The following is a 13,639-nucleotide window of genomic DNA, read 5'->3' on the forward strand; positions in this document are numbered from 1 at the left end:
TTTAAGTGTGTACTTAATAGCTTTCTCCCATTGCCCCCTAATCCAACTATTCATGCAATTAAATAATAAATACAAAATATATGCTATCATTATTATATCCTCTCTCCTCTACTTACTAACTGTACTGTGTCACCTTAAACAAATTATTTATCCCCCTCATTTGCCCATCTGTGTAGGGAGATGATGTTAACAGCACCTACCTAAAGACATTGGTGTGAAGTTAAAATGATTTAATAATACATGTAAAGCACTTAGTAAAGAGTCAAGTATGCTATAATCATGCAAAAATATTAGGTGATTATAATTATAGTGAAGTTAAGTTGCTCAGTCGTGTCGGACTCTTTGCGACCCCATAGCCTATCAGGCTCCTCCGTCCATGGGATTTTCCAGGCAAGAGTGCTGGAGTGGATTGCCATTTCCTTCTCCAGGGGATCTTCGCAACCCAGAAATCGAACCCGGGTCTCCCACATTGTAGGCAGACGCTTTACCATCTGAGCCACGAGGGAAGCCCGATTATAATTATAATTACCATTATCATGAATATTAATAGTACTAATGTGTTCTTTAAAGTCTCCTATGCACGCTGATCAAAGATGTAAGTGACATTGAACTTGTGCTCTTAGTCCAGTTCTTTTGAAACAATTGCAGAAATACAAAGCCATTAGTGATACACGGTCAGAAGATCACTAAAGTAGTTTTGTTTCATCTATTTTCTGGAAGAGGGATATGTGTATGTGTGTCTGTAAACCAAAACACATATGTATTCTAAATTTATATCACTGATACCATCTAAGCCTTACTTTTTTGTCTTTCCTCTGTTAGCTAAAAATAAACTTTTTTTTTTTCAGTCAGACTTTTATTTATTTTTTTTTAATTTTTTTTTTAATTTTAAAATCTTTAATTCTTACATGTGTTTCCACACATGAACCCCCCTCCCACCTCCCTCCCCATAACATCTCTGTGGGTCATCCCCATGCACCAGCCCCAAGCATGCTGTATCCTGCGTCAGACATAGACTGGCGATTCAATTCTTACATGATAGTATACATGATAGAATGCCATTCTCCCAAATCATCCCACCCTCTCCCTCTCCCTCTGAGTCCAAAAGTCCGTTATACACCGCTGTGTCTTTTTTCCTGTCTTGCATACAGGGTCGTCATTGCTATCTTTCTAAATTCCATATATATGTGTTAGTATACTGTATTGGTGTTTTTCTTTCTGGCTTACTTCACTCTGTATAATCGGCTCCAGTTTCATCCATCTCATCAGAACTGATTCAAATGAATTCTTTTTAATGGCTGAGTAATACTCCATTGTGCACATGTACCAAAGCTTTCTTATCCATTCATCTGCTGATGGACATCTAGGTTGTTTCCATGTCCTGGCTATTATAAACAGTGCTGCGATGAACACTGGGGTATGTGTGTCTCTTTCAATTCTGGTTTCTTCGGTGTGTATGCCCAGCAGTGGGATTGCTGGGTCATAAGGTAGTTCTATTTGCAATTTTTTAAGGAATCTCCACACTGTTCTCCATAGTGGCTGTACTAAATTTTTCTTTAAATTCAGTTTTCATGTAGGTACTCTGAAGTATACCTCCTACACTAACACACTGGTAAATTCAGTTTTCACCAAGGTACTCTGAAGTGTACCTCCTACTTGAACATGTTGCTAAATTCAGTTTTTACCTAGGTACTCTGTGAAGTGTACATCCTACACTACCATGTTGGGTGCTCTGGAAATCCTTATGAGGCCTATATCTAACCTAGAGCTATTTTTAATTTATCAAATTAGAAGGAACAAATGCAAATTAAAGTATACATTTCCTGACAAATCACTGGTATACTTAACACATCTTGTTAGAAAGAAATATTTTTTCACAAAGTATGTTTCTATTAAACCATGTAACTGGTATATCTATTTTGTTTTACTTTTGAAAATAAACAGTAGTATTCTGTTTTAATAAGAATAATTGCCACAATCGATTAAGTGACTACTCTGCAAAAACTCCAAAGTATTATGTATTTTGTAATATTGTACCAATTTTACAAATGATAAAAGCGGATTTAGAGAGGCACAGAACTTGGCAAAACCCACCTGAAAGTACAAAGAGAAGCAAGGAATTTATATCATGTCAGGATGTATCTGAAGACTAAGAACTGTCTGTACCATATTAAGAATGAATTAATTTTGGAACAGAGGAGATATGTATGCTCTATGAGAGAATAAAGTGGCAAAGAATGGTTAAATCTATTCTATAGTGATAACTGCTCTATTTAATATTTTTCTTTAGACACAAACTGTTCCTACATGGGAATAGGATATTTACAATATTTTATTGCAAATTTACTGTCAGTTCTACTAAATGTAAGAAAAAAATAAGTATAATATGAAATTGTAACAGTCTGTGTGATTTTTTAATATTGATACCTCAGAGAGTCTCAGAGAGGACAGATATTATTTTTAATCATTTGTAACATTAAAGCTACTCAGCATCTGGAAAAAAAGTTGTCTATAAAATAATGTATATAGCCACATGGTTAGTACATCTGCCACTGAGTTGTTCTGTGGGGTATTTTTAATCACACCTGGAAAATTCATATAAAATATTACCATTAATATTAAACTTCCTTTTTTAAACATTTTTGATATATCAGTCTACACACTAAAAATAAATTGTTAAAATAAAAAATCAAGAAAGACTTGATAATAAATATACTATATCTTTGTGTCAAGTGTAAGGATTATTTTTATGTCTTACCTATCTACAAAGATTCACATACATTCACAATGGTTCTGCAATAGAAAATGAATAACCATGAATGAACTTAATTCGTTTCTAGAATTTTAGTTAGCGATGTCTAAACTTTGAACCCATCTGATATGTAAATGAATGTTTCTAGAAAGGATCACAAAAAAGATTTCAATATGAAGTTGAAAGGTTGAGAAAAGGCAGTCTCCCCATATTGTATCTACATTATGTTTCTCCCTAGTGTTCTATAGCTGCTATAACAAATTGTCACATTCTAGGTGATTTCAAAATTACAAACACCTATCATTTTACTGTAGTTCTGGAAGTCCAGCGCAGGTCTCATTGGGCTAAAATTGGTGTCAGCAAAACTTCAATCCATTCTATAGTCTCTAGGGGAGACTCTGTTTCCTTGCACTTTCCAGCTTCTAGAGGCTGACTGCACTCCGTGGTTAGAGTTCCCTTCCTCCATCTTCAAAGCCAGTGTCTCTGCATCTCTAACCACTGTACTTATAATGGGTCCTCCAGTATAGTCTATCTTAAGATCAACAGGTTAGCAATCTTAATTCCATCTGCAAACTTTATTTTTCTTTGTTACATAACCCAGCATACTAGTGGGTTCCATAGTCATCTTTGGAGGCAGCTATTCCTTGGCTCACCACACTCCCCCCAGTGTTTTTATTGTGTTTGCTTTAAAATTAATATCACATTCACATCCTCAAGAAACTCTTATGAAGAAGGTATTATTCACTGGCTTAGCATACTATAATCCCCAAACCATATTCTCCTTGAATGCTCTGCTGTGGAGAATGACATAGTTTAAATGTGCTTCTGCAGTCAGAATCCTGACTAGGAGTGGCTAGGTGACAGAGGGCTTCTAGTTTCCTTTTGCTTTAAAACAGTCAGACATAGCTGCCCTCTTATGTTATTTATCCTTTCTACCTTGGTTGCATATATAATTCCTGATTATAGAAGAGTCACGTGGTTTGCAAGAGGAAAAGGCCAAGAGAATTACAGATATGGCAGCCTCAAAATAGATGGCCACCAAACTAATGCCTGAAGCTGATTTTCTCACGAGTTTATCTCACATGAGAAAAATCAGTATTCATTTGTTTATATGACTATGGAGCTTCTCAGGTGGCGCTAGTGGTAAAGAACCTGTCTGTCAATGCAAGAGACATAAGGGACGTGGGCTTGATACCTGGGTTGGGATGATCTTTTGGAGGAAGTCTTGAGAACCCACTCAAGTATTCTTGCCTGGAAAATCCCATGGTCAGAGGAGCCTGGTGGACTACAGTTCATGTGTTCTCAAAGCGTCCAACACTAGCACACACACACATGACTATTAGCAGTTTATCCTGTTGCTTGCAGCTAAGTCCTATATGCATTAATAGCCCAAAGTATTCATATCAAAATCACTGCAGATGGTGATTGCAGCCATGAAATTAAAAGACGCTTACTCCTTGGAAGGAAAATTATGACCAACCTGGATAGCATATAAAAAAGCAGAGACATTACTTTGCCATCAAAGGTCCATCTAGTCAAGGCTATGGTTTTTCCAGTGGTCATGTATGGATGTGAGAGTTGGACTATAAAGAGAGCTGAACACCAAAGAATTGATGCTTTTGAACTGTGGTGTTGGAGAAGACTCTTGAGAGTCCCTTTGACTGCAAGGAGTTCCAACCAGTCCATCCTAAAGGAGATCAGTCCTGGGTGTTCATTGGAAGGACTGACATTGAAGCTGAAACTCCAATACTTCAGCCACCTGATGCGATGAGCTGACTCATTGGAAAAGACCCTGATGCTGGGAAAGATTGAGGGCAGGAGAAGAAGGGGTTGACGGAGGATGAGATGATTGGATGGCATCATCAACTCAATGGACTTGGGTTTGGTGAACTCCGGGAGTTGGTGATGGACAGGGAGGCCTGGCAAGCTGCAGTTCACGGGGTCACAAAGAGTCAGACACAACTGAGCGACTGATCTGAACTAAACTGAATTCATATCAAGTTTACCTTGAAACTGGAAGCAGCATTTTAAGCCTTTTTCTGAAAAAAACAATCACTTCTGACTGTTCCTATTATTTACCAAAAAAAAAAAAACCAAATTTTTTGAGCAAGTCGTAATGTATGTAGAATATTATCAAAGTAAACAATAACAGAATAACATAATAACTTTTCTTCTAAATTTCATAATGTTCTGTGCCAGTTATCAACCGAATGTCTCTTATCTCACAGTTTACCTACTCTTACCTGTTCTTCAAAAGTGAATCTGGAACTTTAAATATAGTTTTCCTTTGCCAGTTGGCAGTAAGCTTTGCCAATGGCTTTGCAAGAGAAAGGGCTTTTCCTTCTGTTTCTGGCACTCACTTGGAAGGCTCGTGCTTTACACCCATGCACTTGGCCTTTCCAGCACTGCTATGACGCGGGCAGCTTCTAAGCTGCTCCACAGTGTGTTTGGCTCTTAGAGCACACACAGCTTCTCCAGCATCAGGCTGGTACAGCGCACGCGCAACTTCCCTAGTGCCCAACTCCTGCCATGTACAGCGTGCCAGGTACTCAGCACCAAGCGAGTTCCCCCACAACCCCCTTAGGAAAAGTCACATGACAATGTATCCATGAGACATCGTTCTGTGCACAGCTTTCTTCTATACCATATAGAACTGATTTCCCGCAAGTTCAAGAGGGAGGAGTTCTCGCAAATTCCACCAGCACCTCATCACAGTGATATCTTTGTCTGTATGGCCATGTCTGCTGGAAAAAGGTGTAGCTTTCAGCCCTGGCAGGATAGAGAGTGGGACTCTTCCATAGGGTTCTGGTAGTGGCAAACACACATCTGTTATTCCCATATACTTCAGAGTTTTCTTAACATTTTACCAGCCTTCACTGTTGTTATTCATTCGCTAGGTGGTGTCTGACTCTTTGCGACCCCATGGACTGCAGCCCGCCAGGCTTCCCTGTCCTTATACGTCCCGAGTTTGCTCAAAATAATGTCTATTGAGTCTATATGCCATCCAACCATTTCATCCACTGTCCTCTCCTTCTCCTCCTGCCCTGAGTCTTTTCTTTCCCAGCATCAGGGTCTTTTCCAATGAATTGGCTCTTTGCATCAGGTGGCCATAGTTTTGGAGCTTCAGCTTCAGCTGAAGTCCTTCCAATGAACATTCAAGGTTGATTTCCCTTAGGATTAATAGGTTTGATCTCCTTGCAGTCCAAGGGACTGTCAAGAGTCTTCTCCAGCACCACAATTCGAAAGCATCAATTCTTCAGCTCTCAGCCTTCTTTATGGTACAGCTCTCACATCCATACACGACTACTGGCAAAACCAAAGTTTTGACTATACAGACCTTTGTTGGCAGTGATGTCTCTTGTTTTAATATGCTGTCTAGGTCTGTAATAGGTTTTCCTCCAAGGATCAAGTATCTACCATTTCATTAATCTAATACTTAAACATTCTTTATATTAAATGTTCCCTCTTCAAATTACTGGGTAATTCTGTCTCCTGAGAAGATTCTGACTGATTCACATTCTTTGAAGTACTGTTATATTCAGTAACAATGACATTTAAGAAGTGAGTATAGAACTTACCTTAATGCAACCTCTCTAAAAAATGTTTCTCAGAACCTACCACGTGATGTACTCCAGGAAAAATGGGTCCCAAAGTCCTATAGCTTAAATAATTCTCTTTCAGTCAGAGATTCATAGAACCTATATTAGTTCTCCCAGAGGTTTTGCAGCAAATATAATTAGATTTTGTTTAAGCCATAATTTTCTGAATGGAAATGTTTTTGTAAACAGTTTGTTAAATAAAAACAACTGTAGCAATCTGTGAAACACTGGGATGGGAAAAAATCTTGGAAAATGTCTTCCTAAAAATATTCTAAAAATACTACTCCGTTAGCAACAACAAAAAGCTTTTGAAGAGTACAGAAAACATCCTCCTGGCATTGTGTGTGACTTTTAGACTCTTCCTTTGCAAATACCAGGAACATTTTTACTGTAAGGAGAATTTTCCATTTTTCCATAAATGTATTACTATTCATTGTGGGTATAACCTGGCATAATTTTCAACAGATATTTAAGTTGTGAGTAGCTGGGGGAAAAAAGAGAGCTTTCAGTTCATGTTATCTCATGCTAATCTTCTCCATGTGTGCTATTGATCACTGTATTTGTTATAAGACTTGCTCTTAATCAAAAATAAATTCCTAACTGAAGTCTTGTTAGCCTGTCTTTTATTTAAAGAAGATTTAAATAGAAGAGTTGCTCTCTAACACTCAATATCTGTGGCTAGCCACTGCTGAGTGAGCTTAGCTAAAAGATCAACATTAACTGCTGTAATAAGGGAAAGATACATAATGTAATGGTGATGTGATTGTTATTTGTTTAAACTAAAACTGCAGAAATTGCCATTATTTTCCAAAGGCATAACCTGATTATAACAAAATATCTAGTTTCACCATTCCCTTTTTATATAATAGCTCTGCAATGATAGATTACATTAAAGAACTCAAACTTCCTCTTTAAAAAGAAAATATATTTTTATAATTATACTGATTAAAAAGACACAGCAAAAAATATTTCAAATTTTTCCCTCAGTGCTTGAGATGTTTATCAAAAACTTTGACTTCACATTGATGTCTGTGTCCCTTGGCTTATAATAGTAATTATTACAATAGCTCTATTGGAGTTTTTTTCATGGTTTCTTGAAATGTTGATGGCTTATTATAAAGTTCATGAGAGCAACATTATTCCTCACATTATCTTTTGCTCTGTGTACATAAGTAAATTCATAACATAGAATCACTCAAATAAATGATGAAGTTAGAAATCATCATAATAAGTAATAAAGTAGCTAAGATCTACAATTAAATGCTCAAAATGGTGTTAATAAACTTTCTTTATGAAAGTTCTAAGTTTGAATTATTCCAGTGTTTACTCCACTGCTGCTGCTGCTGCTGCTAAGTCACTTCAGTCGTGTCCAACTCTGTGCGACCCCATAGACTGTAGCCCACCAGGCTCCTCCGTCCCTGGGATTCTCCAGACAAGAACATTGGAGTAGGTTGCCATTTCCTTCTCCAATGCATGAAAGTGAAAAGTGAAAGTGACATCGCACAGTCGTGTCCAACCCTTAGGGACCCAATAGACTGAAGCCTACCAGGCTCCTCCATCCATGGGATCTTCCAGGCAAGAGTGCTGGAGTGGGGTGCCATTGCCTTCTCCGGTTCACTCCACTAGTGCTTCTCAACTACACTGCAGGTAGGTGGTAAAATTTCTTGGTGCCTTACCCAGATCCTCTTTACCAGTTTGTCTCTATTGTCAGTGCTGAAATGAATGGCTTATAACTGTGACCTTCTCAGAAGGACTGCCCCTGGCTGAAGGGAGCCAACTTTCCTGGGAACAGTTGGGCAGTTACATCACCTTCTCTCCATTTACTAACTAATAAAATCATAGAAATTCTGTTCCTTAGCCTCAGGGTGATGCAACTCTTGTTGGGGTAATTCACTATTAAGGAATAGCCCTCCTTCCCCATGTGAACCACACCAAAACTAGTTTGCATCCTTGCTCAGATTTTTCCTAGACTACTTGACTTCCTTCATTCTCTTACAGGATTTTCCTACAGAACTCTCACTCAATACACCATGCACACCTGAATCTTTGTCTCAATCTCTGCTTCTAGGATATAAGAAGTGATCCCTAGGCAGCTGACTGCAGAATGGGATTCTGGTGTTGAAAATATGGTGAACCGCTGAAATGAAGGCTCTATCTCAGGTGGTAAGTGGAAAATCGACAGTCCATGGTCTGTTGTAAAACTGTAGTTTTTAACACTTTCACCTCTGAATTTGGTTTATTTGCAGTTGGAAAGGGATGCACTGGTATTTGATATCTGATAAATAAAATGTCTCTGGTCTTTGGCTAGAGATATTTTAGAAATACGGCTATTATAGTAATAATAATAATTGAGAAATTAGATAGCTGTTGGTAAGCAACATTGGTACTTTGAAAAGAAAAAAATGACAGACTTGGGATAATCAAACATCAATTTCTATAATTCAAATAAAAATTTAAGAGAGTCAGTGCTTGCTTCGGCCACACATACAATAAAATTGGAAAAAGAAGAATATCGTGGCCCCTGCACAAGGATGACATGCAAATTCATAAAGCACTCCATATTCAATTAAAAATGTGAGCCAGAGGTTTCCTTAACATTTGATAAAACAATTATTTTTTCTAGTGGGTGGACGGATCATGTTAAGAGACTGGAATAGAAGTTTATTTCAAGTATAGATAAACATAGAAGAAGGTTGAATGCTCATCTTTGCAAATCTCTTTCATGAAGCCTGGATCACACTTATGCAAGGATCCTGAGACTTGAAATGGGAAAATTAGGTCGAGGAAACAGAATGCTATGAGGACCCAAGTCCCCCTGAGGTTTCTCAATCTAGAAAAGTAACTCTATATTTTATCCTCTTGCTAAAGGATAAAATATAGCCCTGTGCTTCAGAGCTATACAGAACTTTCAGATAAAGCAGAGCCTTTCCCAGTTAATGTCTGTCTTCTTCACCATGGGCTCCTATAACCCTCACATGCCTAACAAATCAATTATAAGCTAACCAACTGGAGAAGTTCTAGGCCTGCTAAGAAAGGAAAGGTTACATGACAGAGGAGCTGCCATAAGTGCCTAGCATTTAGCAACAGGGACTGGGATTTATGACTGGGAGCAGATCCCATGGGAGCTGAATCAAGGGGGCAGAATATAAAAGTGAAAAAGAAAGAGCTTGTCTATAAGGAAACTCATGACACAAATTTAAATCTTGACTTAGGCCCCTATAGCCAATTTGATTATGTTTCTGAGATATGTCTTCAGCACTTTGAAAGACTGCCATGGCAGATTGCAGAGAAAACAGCCATGGTTGATGTGGGAATTGTAGAATGAATCTGTTACAAAGGACGATAAATGACACCGGCTGTCTCTCATCAGGAGGTCCGTGATTTGCCATTTGAAGATTAAAAAGGAGCACATTGTGAGTGGGCAACAGCCCTGATAAAATGTTCAGCCATGTCTCTTCTTTTTTAAACTGGGATTATTGATAGAAGATGCTGTTATAGGACTGAAATCCCTAGCAACAGTGAGGATGATTGATCTCAATGGCAGAGGCCAAGGGTAAGCAAGGTGACTATAGATGCCATAACGTGACAACAAGTTTGAAATGGTAGCCTGTGGAGCATGACCATGCATGACTATATATAAAGACGTTTGGGGAGATGACTAAACAAATATGGTGGTTTAGGGCAAGAGACATAGACAGCAAACTATGTGTGTGTATATATATATATATATGTGTGTGTGTGTGTATGTATAAAATTAGACATTTGCATCATATTTTCTGTATCTTTTTTATTCTTATTATACTTAAAGTCAATCAACTAGTGTTAGTATCTTTCTGTTTGCACTTGCTTATTATTGATTTATCTATTACTCCTTGGTTTCAAGTTGATCAACAACTTATTTTAAGTTGATGCTAGGTTTTTACCAATGAATAGTCTTAGACAATTACACTGTTGTTACATTGATTTGTGGAAACCTAATTTAATAGTTTTGAAATTATGAAATTTATGTCCATATAATCCTTATACCCAAAAGCTGTATTTAAAATTTTTAAGACTCTAAAAAATTGATCTCAAAAGTAAATGTACATCCTTAATAAGTTTGATAATAAATAATCAAGTGGAGAAAAGGAGGAAAACAGGAACTTCTTTCTAAGCCTACAAAACATTTGAGAAAGAAATATAAAACAAACAAAGAAAATTAGAGGAAGAAGTTAATATGGTTAAAATATAAAATTAATAAATAGAAAATATGAGAAACAAAAATTTTAAATATCTATAGGAGTTCTTTATTAAAAACAACTAGATTATCACTGCCCAATAGAGCTATTGATGATAGAAATATTCTATATCTCCACTGTCTAAAATAATTACATGTGACACTTGAAATGTGATGAGTGGAAGTGAAGAAATAGATTTTCAATTTTATTTAATTTTAATTAATATAAATTTAAAGGCCATGTGACTAGTTGTTAATAATACTAGACAACACAATCTTAGATGAATAATTTTTCACAAGGATAATTCAAGGAAAAAGATAATATTTTTAAATATCTTATGAATTAAAAAACGTATAACCAAAGTCAATGTACAAATAATAGATTTGGTTTGGAAAAAATATATTTGATAAAGAATAGAGATGAAGGATAATGCCTATAGTATACAAAGAACCTTTACAAATTGGCAAAAGGGAATAAATAACCATACAGGAAAAAAGTAGATATGAAGGAACAATTCATGAATAAATAATAAATAAGGCCAACTGTGACAGTCAGAGTTATAAGGTGGCCTCCATGATCCCTGGCATCCATTCCCTTGCAGAAATGTGTCTTTTTTCCTAACCCATAAAATATGGCAATGATAAAATGGTTACCATTGAGTTAATGAAATAGAAGATTGTTCTGGCTGGATCAGACCTAACCTTGAAGCAGTAGAAACAAACTCTACATTGCTGGTTCTGAAGAAAAAATGTGTCATGAAGAAGTTGTGTGGCATGCAGGATTTTAGTTCAGTGATCAGGGATCAAACCCATGTCCCCTGCAGTGGAAGCACAAAGTCTCAACCACTGGACTGTCAGGGAAGTCCCTTGAGGAAATGAATTCTACCGACAATGTGAGGATTCTTGAAAACGGACCTTTCCTTGATCAAGCCTCCAGATGAACGTGCAGCCTAGCCAACACCTAGATCAGCCTTGTGAGAGTCTAAGCAGAGGAGCCTTCTGAGCCACGCCGAACTTTTGACTTACAGAGTCGATGAGTATTGTTTTCAGCTGCAAAACTTGTGGTAATTTGTTATGCTGCAGTAGAAAATTGATACATGAACACAAAAAGATGCTGAAAATACGTAGTGAGAAAAATGAAAATTAAAGAAATTATGAATTATTTCTATTGTGATGGTTTCATGACTGGAAACTCTTTGAAATTCCTTCCAAAGGGAGAGTCCAATTTCCCATGATATAAACTAGCCTTAGTGACTGATTTCTAATGAGTATAATGAGGTAGAAGTGATGCTAAATGACTCTCCTGGAGTGCTGAGATTTCTTCCCTGGAATGCTTGCCCTTGGAGCTGAGCCACTATACTGTGGGGAAGCCAAAGAACTCTTGGAAAAGCCACATGTATGTATTCTGGCCACTAACCCCAACTGAAATCTCAGCCAACAGCCATCATCCACTTGCCAGATTGTGAGTGAGCAAGGCTTTGGATGATTCCAGTGCACAGCCTTTAAACAAGCCCAACTGAAGCTGAATGAGACAAAGAACAAATTCTATCAAGTCAACTTACACTGTATATTCCTCAGCAGACACTGTCAATATTTTAAACCACTGATTTGGGGTGGTTTGTTACATAGCAAAAAGATAATAGGACATTTTGCACTCATCTGGTAGGTGAAAGTTTAAAAGAACAATGACACCCAAGGCCTGAAGGGATGTTGGATAAAAAAGCTAAAACAGGTGTTAGGCACTTGGTTTTTCCAAACAAGTATAAACATCTCAAAATTGACCTTGCCTGGCCAAAACTAGAAAACACACCCCTCCATTGACAAGGGTGCAACAGTGAATTGGATCCATCTCTTGGAGCATTTATAGATGGTGTTTGTATGCAACAAGCTGCTCAAGCCCTGGCAGGGGGCTCTATGGGAATAACAAGAGAGGACCTGTGCCTTCTCCTCTTGTTGAACTCTAGAAGTTTTCTGAAGTGTTCCTGTGTGATATTGTAGAAAATGTCCTAAAGTCTGGAGTCTGACTGCTAGCAAACATAAAGCACCGCCCCCCCCATATGATAGGTGGTGACAGAAGATTTTCACCGTGCATGATATTTATTCAAATACTGCTGGCAATTGTTTAAAGCTGAAGTTCAACAGTAAATAGAAAACAAGCAAATGGAAATTGGAAACAAATACAAACACAGTGAAAAACAAAAATTAAAATATTTTAAATATCTATTGATAAAAGATAGTTGATAACATTATTGTATATCAAACATGTGGAAAATAACTCCCATATAAACACTTTGTATAAATTAATTATAAACCATATATATATATATATATATATATATAATTCACTCTTTTGGTGAAAATGAGAAATGTGAAGGAATCTATACTAGATGATTCATATGAAGAGGGTAGGTTCAGAGAAAAAGAAAATCAAAGTTGATTATTCCATAATAACTAAAGAGATGGGAGTTGATGTGTGCCAAACTAAGTAGGCATCAGTTATTTTAGCAGGCCAGAGTTTATTACCTCGCGAATATAAGTCACACCATGGGCTATTTCAGCTTCTCCTTAGACACTTCATTATTCAACAGCTCCAGATGGAAACAGTCACATTTTGCTCATTCTATCTTTTCTATTTCTGACAAAAACTTTTCGGTTTTGATGTTCAAACCAATTGTTAGAATAAAAAGCTGAATAATTGCATATTTCCTTTAAGCCCGACAGTCTGCATTATTCTATAACTGATGCTATTTCAGAAAAGCAATGTCCCAGTCAAACAACTGTCTAGTACTGCAGTTCCAAGACCCCTGGGAAGCTGCTGGAAAGACTGAGGGATACACTTAACAGGAAGCTTTGCATCTTCGTTTGCATTAGCAGTGTGAGTAGAGTGCGTAAATCTGGTAAACGGCATAAAGGGAGAGAACAAACAGTGGGAGACCTGGGTGACTGAGAACAAGGCTATGAATCACGGCTACTGAATTCCCAACTCTCCTTCTGCCATTTATTAGCTCTGTAAATTGGGGCCAGTCTTTGTAAAGTAGAGGTAATAATAGTACCTATTTCTTAGTGTTGTAA

The 13,639-nt window shown here is 37.3% G+C and overlaps 1 pseudogene; it reads left to right on the forward strand.

Moving 5' to 3' along the window:
• Window positions 1-8,818: 8,818 nt before the first annotated feature.
• On the forward strand, window positions 8,819-8,917 carry LOC138079391 (U6 spliceosomal RNA; annotated as a pseudogene).
• The last annotated feature ends 4,722 nt before the right edge of the window (window positions 8,918-13,639 follow it).

The sequence above is a fragment of the Capricornis sumatraensis genome, chromosome 4 (genome assembly GCF_032405125.1).
Source record: "Capricornis sumatraensis isolate serow.1 chromosome 4, serow.2, whole genome shotgun sequence".
NCBI lineage: Eukaryota > Metazoa > Chordata > Mammalia > Artiodactyla > Bovidae > Capricornis > Capricornis sumatraensis.